We start from the raw sequence: 12,835 nt of genomic DNA on the forward strand, positions 1-12,835 counted from the left end.
ATAGTAATTTTTGAATATTGGTATTAGGAATTCATCTATGCTTCTGCCCACACGAAGAAAAGAAAACTGAGCAATTGCCTATTGGATTTGATTGGTGTATATATAAATGAATATGAGGCAAAAAGTCCTCTAAATTTCTTTGTAGTTTATTTTTGTTTCATCTTGGTCTTGGAAAATTTTGTTTTCATTTCTGTAAACTTGTCTTCTCACCTCTTCCTCTTCTCCCCACTAGAGTTAAGGTTTTGGTTGTTGTTTGAGTTTTGTCTAAAATTCCTCTGAACACTAGAATTTTCTTTAGTTACAATGATTTTTTTTCAGCTTATATTCATCAGTTTCCTCCCTCCAGTCTTTATTTGGCATTACCTGTATACTCGTCATTTTTCTAGCAGCAGCATTTATTACACTGAACCCTAACAGTGTCTTAACCTAACTTATTTTTTTTAAAGAGGTGTCTAATTATTTATTTTTTTTAAAAATATATTAATGGGTTCTGGAGGAAGGAAAGTGAGGGGAAAAGATTAGTCCATCCTCACCTTCAGTGTCCAGGTGGTGATCTAGTCTTTCTCAATGATATGAACAATCACCTCCATTCCTGACACAGCATCCCCATCCACAGCATTCAACATGGCTTGGGAGATGACTTCAGAGAGGTTCTCAGATTCCATCTCAGGTTAGCAGAGAGATTCACACATCCCATACATCTGTTCTGAGTAGGTAGCATTAACCACAAAGTCATCAGTCACCACGAGACAGTCAATGATGTCCAAAGAACAGATAGAAGTCTCAAAGGTCTTAGGGTGCAAACCAGCAATGACTGACTCAGTGTAGTAGGGGCCAAACCGTTTCTGATGGAGGTTGGCTACCACACTCATGAGGGTATAAGGCTTGATTTGTTGTCCTTCCTTCAGTTCATATAAATTCTCTAAAATCTGAGGTGCTGAGATACAGTCTGTATACTAGTAGTGAATCCAGCCATGCCAATATAAAAGTGGTGACTCATGGGGAAGATCTTCTGGAAGTTGGTGGTTACCTTCTGGATACCAAAGCATCTGTTCACAGCCATGGCCACACAGTTCTTCCACTTCACGGCCATGATAACCCCTCTGTTAAAGGACGTGTTACAAATGGTGTTGGCTTTGGAGAAGGCCCCCAAAGATCTGCAGCTAATCCCTGATTCCTGCAGACTCTGGTCTTCACAGCATGCAGGTGTTTAACACAATTTCTTTAAAGCAGTTTGTGTCAACAGATAGGCAAGTAATAGGCAAGAATTCCTCCAACACTTTCTCTCTTCCTATGCTGTGCAAGAGAACAAGGATTGCCTCTTTGCTTATACTTTGGATCGGAACTTTGTAGATAATTTTGATTTAAATTATGTAGAAGGAATTAGATATTCTGCATAGATCTAAGAGAAAGGACTACGACCTGCTGTTGACAATTACAGGGAGGAAGAGTTTTGCTTTATGTAAAGAAAAAAATCATGGAACAATTAGAGATTTCCAATAACGGAAGAAGATCCTTGTCACTAGATGTGTCTGAGCAAGATCCCATGACCGTATATCAGTGATAACACAGAAGGGACTGAATGGGAATTTGGGGCTAGATAATTACAGTTCATATTTACAAAGAATTCTTAGCTTATAAAGTCTAAGATCCTATGAATACTCATATTAGGAATTTGAGAAGTGTTTCTTTCCAAGTAATGTATAAAAAGAATGATAATTAAATTTTTTTTACCAGTATTTTGATTTAATTATACTGAAATGCAACATTATTTCATATCACTGGAGGGAATCAACACATTTTTCAATTGTGTGGCTCTTACAGATTCAATGGATAATTAACACCTCTGCTTGTAAAAATATCTTGATGATATGTTTAACTTTCACAGCAAGCAGTAGCCTATTATTTTAATATTTTTCCAAACTCTTTGGAATACTGTTGAATATTAACATTTTTCAACCATTCCATTTTCCAACACTAAATCAGACAATGGTAACAGGTTAGCAGATGAAATGCCACAAAGTCAGCATATGGTAAGAATATAAATTTTCCACATGAAGAAATTATTCTAACACCACTTGAAATTATGGATATTGTTGTCATATTCCAGATCATTTTACCTACTAGTATTTCAAACATGATTCAGAGAGAACCAGTGCTTAGAGAGTTGCATGAGGCCCAAAGGGGTTAAATAACTTACCCATGGTAAGTATGTGTCAGTGTTGAAGAGGTTGGATTTGAACCTTGGTGCCCAGCTTCAAATCCAGCACTCTGTTCATTAAGCCATACAGTCTCTTCGCCTAACATATTTTGGTGCTCTAAGTCATGCTTTTGAAATATCAATTCAGACGTATTTACTCTGCTCCTCTCTTTAATACAATGAAATACTACAATACAAATAATGTGTACTGTCAGCTCTTTGAAGCAAAATGAATGTCCAAATATTATTTATTGGCCTGAGAATGCAGATTACCTTCACATGTTATTAACTACTAATTTACCACCTGCTAACTGAAGGATGGTAAAAGTCTACTGTTTGTTTTATAGGAATTCATTAGGCTATTAACCTTTCACTCCTTCAGGCCACAAGGAAATATTCCCCTAGTTAAATCACTCTTGTAATAATGCTTTACAAATGAAAACAGTGATTTATAGAAGTCTCAAAAATGTAATAAAAGTAAATTATTTTATAATGCCTATGCCTAGCATAAGACTGAATAACTAGGACTAAGGAATGCACAAATATCAGAGATCCTATAGCCGTTTGAGGCTCTTAGGGAGAAATTCTGAAATAATCTTCAGTAGTGTGTGTGTGTGTGTGTGTGTGTGTGTGTGTGTGTGTGTGTGTGTGTGTGTGTGTGTGTGTGTGTGTGTGTGTGTGTGTGTACTGAAAGACAGCACTTTCTATAATATATAGAACTGGTCTTGGAATCAGAGAGACCTAAATACTTTCTCTAAAGTATAATTTCTGCAACAGTAGTTTCACATATTAATAAAACCAATGATTTGGTAATCCCCACTATCACCTCACCCCCTAAACAAAACACTACCTGTTTACACCATGGGGCACTATGGTGAAATGCTAAATGTTTTCTCCCTCAACTCTTTAATGCTTTGCGTTTTTGTTTTAGGCTTTTTGAGTCCTTCAGGCAATGTATTTACTGTGATTTTTAGGATAGGGTTTTGCCTAGCAGCACTATTGTATCATCAAATATCAGTTATGTTGAAGTCGCATTTCCTTTTTGTCACCCATTTGCGGAAACTTTTCAGATAATTCTTTGTTAAAGAAAAGCAGTGATAGCTGCTATAAACCCACTAATAAAAAATGACTAGGAAGCAACTCAACAGAGCCTTCATCTTAGAACCTGAGTACATTTTAGTGACATATTAGTTATGCTGTATCCTCCATATAACTGTCAGTTTGATATTCCTGGACATTTTGTTCCATTGCTCAAGAAGCTTAAGTAACTCCCTAGGATAAAATATACCACCTAGATGAAATTTTTCTGTTTGGCATTTGAAGTCTAAACACTCACTCCAATCCAGCTTTCTGAGCTATTTCACTTTTTCTCAATTTCTGTTGATAATCATTTCATAACCTCAATAAGGGCCAGAGCCTGAACTAATCAACCAGAAGAAGTACCTTGGCGTAACATATATTTCTTTCTCTGAGAATACCTCACTGTATGTCAACAAGGCCAGATGGGGCTAACTTATGAGCATTTTATTCTGTTTACAGCCATTAAGGATGAGACCCTTTGCCTGAAACAGTATCTTGAATCATGGAATTTTTTCTTATATTAATGTTTTATGGACACATACTATGTTATGTCAGGTCAATGGTAAAGAAAACACAGATATCCTGGATCCTAATTTCAATTGACACTTTGTCAACTCTCTTATCTTACTGAATTTGCCACCTTTTCAATTAAGAAAAATTCCTTTCTCATAATATGGTTAAACACATATGGAGATCATAAATTTGAGTGACATAGAGACCCTGAGCCGAGATTATTCTAAAACATATTTAAAACTGGTTATTCTTTTATCAAACAGTCAGAACTTATGTTTTCTCTCCATGCAGTACATATCTCCTAGCTTTAAGAGAATAAAGAATATGAATTTATACTCACTTCACCTTTTTGCCTCCTTTAACCAAACGTTCAGGTTAGTAGCGTACTCAATGTGTCATTCAAACCATCCTACTTGCTACTTCCAAGACAAGATATATTCTAGCTCCTGCCTCTGGGCTTCTCATGCCAGGAATGCCTTCCCTTCTTAAAGACATCTATTAGAATCCTTAGGTACCTCAAGATTCAGTTCAATTACCTCTTCCTAAGGGAGGTCTTTCCTGATTTCTCTAGTTGTTTGTCCTTTGTGTCTAGTCATTGGTGTATACCACAGTTACCCCCGTAGAATGTCAGCCCCCTGTGGGTAGTAACTTGAGTTTTGAGGATGGATATATTTTTGTCTTCATTTCCTCAATACTTAAGAATTAACTGGCACACAGTGATTTGTAAAACTTGTTCAATTGCCTGAATATAATAAAGACATATTGATAATAATCCAACTCTATGTAATTGAATTCACCAGCATGATGATATTTCTGCAATATCAACCATAGTTATTGAATTCTGAGTCTGTGTTATTCAACCACTTTTTGATTTATTTATTTTTTAATGCAACCACTAAAGCTTTTATCTTAAATGATAGAGCTTTATTTAATACTGTCCACCCATAAAAAAGCAGATAATAGTAATAAAACAATTACTCAAGAACAATTTGATCTACAAAATAGAGTAATGCAAACTTGACAAGACAAGAAATTCCGTAGTTCTGTCTAGGTTAGTATGGATGACTCTTCAGATTCCTGTGGGCCACTGCTAAGAATGATCCTATATTAATAAATATTCGCTCACCATACATATTGTTTTGGAATCCTTTGCTCAATGATTATGACAGCATACCTTTCTAGAAGTCAGACCTCCTGCTACTTAATGATCCAGATTAAGTTGGGGCATCTCCCTGACCACCCTCTTCAAATAATCAAATTATACATGCTCGAGATGAACTCCTGTTTTTGTTGAGAGTGGAGGAAATGGCCCCAAAAGAAATTCAAAAAATCAAATGATAGGTTATGAAGAGCTCAAAACATTTGAAAATCAATTACATGCAGATGATAATTTAACTGAAAGTAACTCATTAGATCATCAAGTTAAGTAGTAGAGAGAGAGAACAGAAGAAGCTGAGAACAGACCTGCTCTCTCTGGGAGATTCAGAAAAGCAAAGAGAAGACCATAATAATTATTCTCTGACCATCACAACTGATGAATTTGAATGAGCTAGTATTATATAACCACTGATATAACAAAAGTATTTTTGTTAAAATGTTATTTCCTTTACCAGCTGTGCAACTTTCAAAAGCAAAAATGTTAAAACAAGTACCTTCCTATATCAGTAAATACCCCAACATACACAGAGGGGCCTGCTACCACAGGTTCTTGGATCTGCACATAAAAGGAAAGCAACTTTCAAGGAGTTAACAATCACTTTAATCAAGCACATATATTATTCACCTAGTTCAGGGCAGCCAGAACCCTGAACTTCAAAGAAAATACAGAGAAATCAAAGATCAACAGACATGACTTCCTCTGCCTGACCATCACAATTCAACAGCCAGGTCCAACTGTCTGACCATAGTTATCAGAGAGGGAAGCACTAACATGTGGGTTTTCAAAGCTGGGGGGCTCCTTAACAGCTTCTCTGACCAAACATCTCTCGTCAGTAAACCCCAAAGTAAAACCTCAACTCAGAGTATTTATATCTTTTTTAGAGCCAGAGGGCATCCCAACCCTTGAGACTCAGTGCCTCATTAATAAAAGACATGGGCCTTCCCACAAATCTTCCCTAATCAAACTCCCCTTAATGGGCAGGCCCATTAATGGGTGGAGAAGATGTTTAATCACATTAAAATAATTAACAATATATATATATATATATATGTATATATATATATATATATGTTTCTAGTTAAAGAAACTCTTGTTTCTGTACTTTACTCCTAGTGATAGATTGATTGATAAAGACAAGATTCAGTCAGAGTAACTTGATTATATTAAAACAAAAACAGCAAAAGATTCTATTTTGCTTGCCATGGACACAATAAAGGAATTTAGAAAAATTTAAAAAAATGTTAATCCTTTGCTGGTTAAAAAACATGTTTATGGAGAGGGATGTGATATTATTCATGAAATGCTAAGATGCACTGAGTTTACTTTTGTTTTCTTTAGGTTTCTTTTAGTGTATTGTTCAACGCAAGTAAATTCCAAGAACAAGAATTTAAAAACCAGGTGGTGGGTGGTAGTTGGTGGGAGTATGGAGGCTGAGGATTAGCAGGTTTAAAAAAAAAAAAGTTCTAGACAAGAGAAGATGGAAAAGGCTTCTAAGAGGTTCACTACTGAATTTCTTTGAGAAATTAAAATAAAACACATGAAGAAAAATGGAGAAGATAAATTAGGAGTAGGAGTGGTATTGAGCCACTGGAGATTATAGTAAGGAAAAACTGGTTTTATACAAGTGAGATTGTGAGAAAGGTGATAGGAAATTATTGGTATAGCACAGAATTGTGATGTCAGAACAATTCTTTATTTGCTCTGAATCTGATCATGAAGCTGGCACAGCCATGTAAGCTGGTGAGGCTTCTCTACATTTATTATCTAGGACCAGGTTTGACTCAGAGCAGTTTCAACAAAGGCAACTCAGTCAAACTGAAGACTTGCTTGTCCTTGCCTGGACCATATAACAAGATAGTGTTAACATTAAAATATTACAAGACTCCATTTTATTTCCAGTGTATACCGAAAAATTATATGAAATAACTGGAATACTATCCCTGAGGGGTTTTTTTATTTATAACCATAAAATACAAAGTTATATCTCTTTAGAGTTTATGTTGACATACTTAAAATTTTCTGTAGCCTAGTGTGTGCTTTGTTTCAGCTTGTTACTTCAGTGACCCTTTTCCTTGAAGTACTTGGTATAATATAAATTTGGTAGGTATACGAACATACATACATGTGTATATACATATATACATACACAAATACACCCTTAGACACACACGTGTGTGTGTGTGTATACACACACACACAATAGATACATATAACATTTACTTCATTTTAGCATTAGAATTACCTATATCAAGAATGACACTATGGGCCATGGATAGCTTCCCTCACAATTTGATATATCTTTGTACTGTTCCTGACCTCTGAGTCTTAGAGGAAGAGGTAGAATGGAATGAAACTTCCACGATTTGAATTTCTTTTCTTGAAATCTAGAAGTGGAGATAAATTTGTCAGGCCAGAGTAAGAGTCCAGGCTGGACTTCAATCTCATTTGATTTTGGGAAATTTTCAATACACCTTCATTTTCTACTCAAATAGAAGATTTCAACACACTATGTATCTTAGAAATATCATTTAATAATATTATCCACTTCATATTATAGTCTGTCTTTACTTCCTACAATCAGTCTATTGAATGTGAAATATATGAAAATAGAGAAAAGTACTTCATCTCTTCTGAAATTTCATTTCAGGTGTAGATAAGTAAACTTTTAAATGTTTATGCCATACCTTCCTAATGTCATGTATAAATAATTTAAAGACAATTCCATTAATGTACTGTATTATTATATGTCTCCATTTGTCCTGGACAAAATTGTGAAATAGATGGTTGGTATTTAATTTTAACTCTCTCTGTGACCATTCCATCTTGATTCTTTCCCTTATCTCTGCAACTTTGCCAAAAGATGCTTTAGGCCCATAAAACTATCTTTGGTGATGCCATGCTTTTTATTCTGTTCTCTGTTATTTACAACTTTTAGTTTCCATGTTCCCTCACAGTGAAAGCTGCTGACCATAGGATCATAGATTTAGAGTTGGAAGAGAATTTTAAGGTCATTCAGTTTATCACCCTCACTTGATATGAATAAGTTGAGACCAAGACAAGTTAAGTGACTTCCCCAGAGTGATACAGACAGGAAGAGCCTGAGAAAAGATTTGAACCAAGGACTTTTTGGTTCCTTTGATCTCTCAAAGTACAATGGCTACACTTATGAATTTCATGAAGGTCATATTATATACCTCAAAAGCACATATGCATCCACATAGTGCAAACAAATATACATAACAGTAAAATAAATCACAGTGATGTTAATGTAGATAGTCGAAGCAATGTACCGTTGTATTGCTTCTTCCTCTAACACATGTCCAGTGACTCTTTTAAGGATACAATTAGCTTTCTGATTAATGAATCTCTGATAAAGAGAGTGATGGAAAGGCCATACATGATTAATATATTTTTAATATAATTTATTTTATTATCATTTATATTATATATTACATAATATTTAACCAATATATTTAATATAATGTTTAAAATATAATTTATGTATTACATATAATATATAGTTTATTATATATTGACACATATAATCTGCTATATTATATATTGCATATATACATTATATATATAATATTAACAAATATAAGTATACATTTACCATTTATTAAGATATATCAAAGTAGAGTACACAAATGGAATAGGTGGATGCTTAAAGATCTTAACCTTGATCCTATAAGGAGATGATCATTTGATTTATAAAAGCCACATGGGGTAGTGAAGTGACATTTAACATATTTGTGTAATGGGAGGAAGGGCTTAATATCAAGGTTACTACTTTGTGATGTGTAACAGACACAAATCATCAGTATGACTAGTTTTAACAGGAAACTATGCATATAGAATATGCTGTCATCAATCAGAAACATAAATGTTGGTGAGAAGAAAGAGCAAGAGAGAATTCAGGCAAAGTCATGTGGAGAAGAGTACTAGATGAAATGTGGGAAGTCCTGCGCTTCCGAGAGCAGGGAACTGAACTGGAGCAGAGGCATAGACTGACTTCTGGGCAGACTGCCATTTGGCTAGGACTAGTGGCAGCCAAGCTGCAGAGCCTGCTGGGAAATTCTAGTGGTTCATAGAGAGTTGTAGCCAGGGGGCTGAGTGGCAAATGAAAGCCACAAGTGGTGGATTTCACAGATTCTCAGGCTTTGTACTGTTTTTTTGTAACTTGCAGATAGTAATCTACTGGGAGGAGCCTCCCCTGTAAATTATAATGGGAATGGTAGGAATGGGAATCCCCTTTTTGGGCGATAGGAATGGTTGCTAAGACTGTTTCTAACTAAATTTCTTTTTCTTTTTTGTTTCTTTTCATTTCCTTCTCTGTTTCACTGAAATGATGTGCTATTGTTTCTCTAGGTTTCTTTAGCACAATAATAATTGTGAGGTGGTATAAGTAGCACAGTGGAGGCTTGGAGTCAGGAACATTTGAATTCAAAACCTGTTCATTTACTATCTTTTGATCCTGGGCAAATCATTTAAACTCGTTGAGCTTCCATTTCCTCATCTGTAAAAGGACAGGTTGGACTTAATGACCTTTTAAGTCATTTTTAGCTTTAAATATATAATCTTATGATTTTATGAAAGTGCAGATCTAATTTAACTTTAGTTTCAAGTTTAATTTAGAAACTCTAGTTTCCCACCTGGAAAGAGTCTTGAGATACACATGATGAACTTACTAGAAAATATTTCTAATTACCATGAACTTATATCTATGAAAGAGTAAGGCTAAATATTGTTGAATTTGCATTCTTTTAGAATCTAATCTCAACCAGCTCATGCCTAAATTATGTATTGTATGAATCTCCTGATAATAAGTGCTAGCTGGAATTTATATAGCATTTTAACATTTACAATGTGTTTTATACATATGATCTCATTTTATCCTCAGAACAATCTTGTTAGGTAAGTACTGTAATTATTAATCATTCTAAGAATGAGGAAACTGAGGCATACAGTGATTAAGTGACTTGTCAAGGGTCACACAACCAATAAGTTTCTGGAAAACTTTAAATATGTTCTCCCTGATTCCAGGACAAGTGCTCTCTTTATTGAGTCACCTATTTAACTCAAGTTAACTTTTTACTGTTCAACTGTAACTTTACACTTACAGTACTGGAACAGTGGTGAGATTAATTCATTCAGGATATTTTGCAAGATTAAGAACATCAAATCAAGCTGTCCAGCAAAGGGAATATTCAGCTATTCAGATCAGGTTACTACGTTAAGGTAGTAAGCCATTCGTTAATAAATATGATTTGAACTCCTATGAGAGCCTGGGCATTGGGAAGGGAGGGAGGAAGAGGGATGGGAATGGAAATGTAATGGAAAAGAAATGGAAATGGAAAGAAATGGAAAACCCACATAATTCCTACTCTCCTAGAGTCTACTGTACTTTAGTTAGGAAGATGAGATATACACACATGAAATAGTAAGATTAACAATGGGAGGTAGCATGATTAGGTTAAAAGTAGTGAAAAAGGACAAAAGATAACACAGGAAGTCAGAGAATGAGAATGCCAGCATACTCTGGAACAGGAAAAGCATCATGAAATATTTAAGAGTTGAGCTGAACTTTGCAGAAGTAGTCATAAAATCAGCTGTCACAGTTAAAGAGACTGAAGAGGACAACAATCCTTCAAGTGTCTGACTGACAATACTATCTATGACATCCACAGAAATTTGGGTGTCATCAAGAGTGACTAAGCTAGGCAGATATTGTGTTCTATGTAGACTGGCTAGCTTTCAACACTCAGGAATTCGTCATTGATGGAAACAAAGAAACATAATAATAATAATAAATTACATAGTAATTTTCATATATTGCCTCATTTGAGCTTCATGAAAACTCTGTTTATCAAATGTTTGAGTTGTTTTTTTTTTAATTCTCCACCTTATAGATGAGGAGTTATAAAATTAATACATTTCAGAGGTTGAATCTGAACCCAAATTTTTCTGATTCCAGGGTCAGTATTCTAACTAGTCATACTGCCCTTCATAGATAATATGTATTAGGGTCTTAGTTAAGAAAATTTGGCTCTTGGAGGGGCAGAGCCAAGATGGCAGAGTAGAAGCAAGGACCTGCCTGACCTCTCTCCACAAACTTCTTGAAATATCTGTAAAAAATGACTCTAAACAAATTCTGAAGCAGCGGAAGCCACAAAATGACAGAGTGAGACAGATTTCCAGCCCAGGAAAATCTAGGAAGCTGACAGGAAGGTCTATTGCACTGGGCCAGGAACAGAGCCCACCCCAGTATTGGTCACACCAACACAAACAGAACTGAAACAGGCCTCAGGGGCTGAATCACTGACAGTTGTAGTGGTTTCCAGACTTGTCAATCCACACAAACAAAGACAGCTTCAAAGGTCAAGGGGAAAACTCTCTCAACTGGATGAATGAGGAATGTGATCTGGCCCCAGCCCCAGCCCCAGCCCCAGAGAGGCAGCAGTCACTGCTGCAGCAGCAGCTGCTTTTGGAGTTCTCAGCCTACAGACAGTGGGGTAATCAAGTGAATGATCTGGGTTGCAGTCCTGGGTGGTAGTCCTGGGCTGAGGATGAATGCTGCATGGCAGAGCTAGTGGTGGCTATGAAGAAGGAATCCTACCACAGTTTCAGGGAAGAAAATAGTGCTTGTTGTTGCTTACAGTCCAGAGTACAAGCCAGGAGAGGAAAAAACACCTCTCCTTTGAGGAACTGAAAATTTACAGGCCCCTAGAGATATCTCTGAGAACAAATGTGCAAAACCCTTGAAACTTGGGGCAGTACATCCTCCACTTAACAAAGAGCTCAAAAGTCAAGGAATTGCCCGGAAAAATGACCAAAAAGGGGAAAATGAGACTATAGAAGGTTACTTTCTTGATGAAAAGGTCTTTTATTAAATGAGGAATATTAAAGTATACTGGAGGAAGAACACAAGGACAAAGTTCCTACATCTAAAATCTCCAGGAAAATCATGAAATGGTCTCAGGTCATGGAAGAGCTCAAAAAGGATCATTTTTTTTAGAATCACTTTCGTGTTTTAACTTACTTATTTTTTTTCCTTTACCTTCACTTTTGACTAGGAATCTATCTAATGACACTTGTTTTTTAACATTTTTTCAGAACATCATGGAAATGTGACATAGCATTATCATTAAAAATATTTGTGGCTCTCATTGCTACAGCCTTATTTGGGTGATGTTTTTCAACAAAATTTTGATGTTCATACTGTGAATTTTTGTTGCAAGACAAATTTTGTGGAAAAGTTTTCCTCATCCATCAAAGCACTCATAAACTTGGTTACTCATAAACTGAAAGTCTACTGTATTCTGTATTGGTGGAGGAGCCTGGGAATTCTTGTCAGTGATGTGAATCACAGATCATTACACTGTTTCAAACAGCAATCACAAGGAAAGTATGGCATCAGGGGACTAGCTTTGGGAATCTATATGTGAATTCTTCATGTTTCCTCACAAAGAGATGATGGACCTAGAGAGCAAAATATGACAGGTTCACATATATACATAAATATTTTATATGTGTACACATTCTCTCTATATATAGGTATATATATATATATATATATATGTACACACACACATATGTGTATATATACCTTACACATTTGGACACTGCAAATAAAGGAATTTATTTTGCTTCACTATGGATATTTGTTTTGAGGGTTTGGTTTTTCTTTCCCCTCCAATCCCTTAAGTGGAGGATGAAAGGGAGAAAAAATAAATTTCTATTAGCTAAAAAATAAAATTTAATGTAAAATAATTTTTTATAATGTCTGAGAAAATTTGATGCCATTGTTGAGAATATGGTAACCAGTGACAACCAGATTTTACTTTAGATATAAGCAGCTAGCTTCCGTCCACCTCTCCTCCCAC

The 12,835-nt window shown here is 35.5% G+C and overlaps 1 pseudogene; it reads right to left on the minus strand.

Annotated features, from left to right (window-relative positions):
* Nucleotides 1-518: 518 nt before the first annotated feature.
* LOC140507824 (proteasome subunit beta type-3 pseudogene) lies at nt 519-2,204 on the minus strand (annotated as a pseudogene).
* Between the last annotated feature and the right edge of the window lie 10,631 nt (nt 2,205-12,835).

The sequence above is a fragment of the Notamacropus eugenii genome, chromosome 5, assembly GCF_028372415.1.
Source record: "Notamacropus eugenii isolate mMacEug1 chromosome 5, mMacEug1.pri_v2, whole genome shotgun sequence".
NCBI lineage: Eukaryota > Metazoa > Chordata > Mammalia > Diprotodontia > Macropodidae > Notamacropus > Notamacropus eugenii.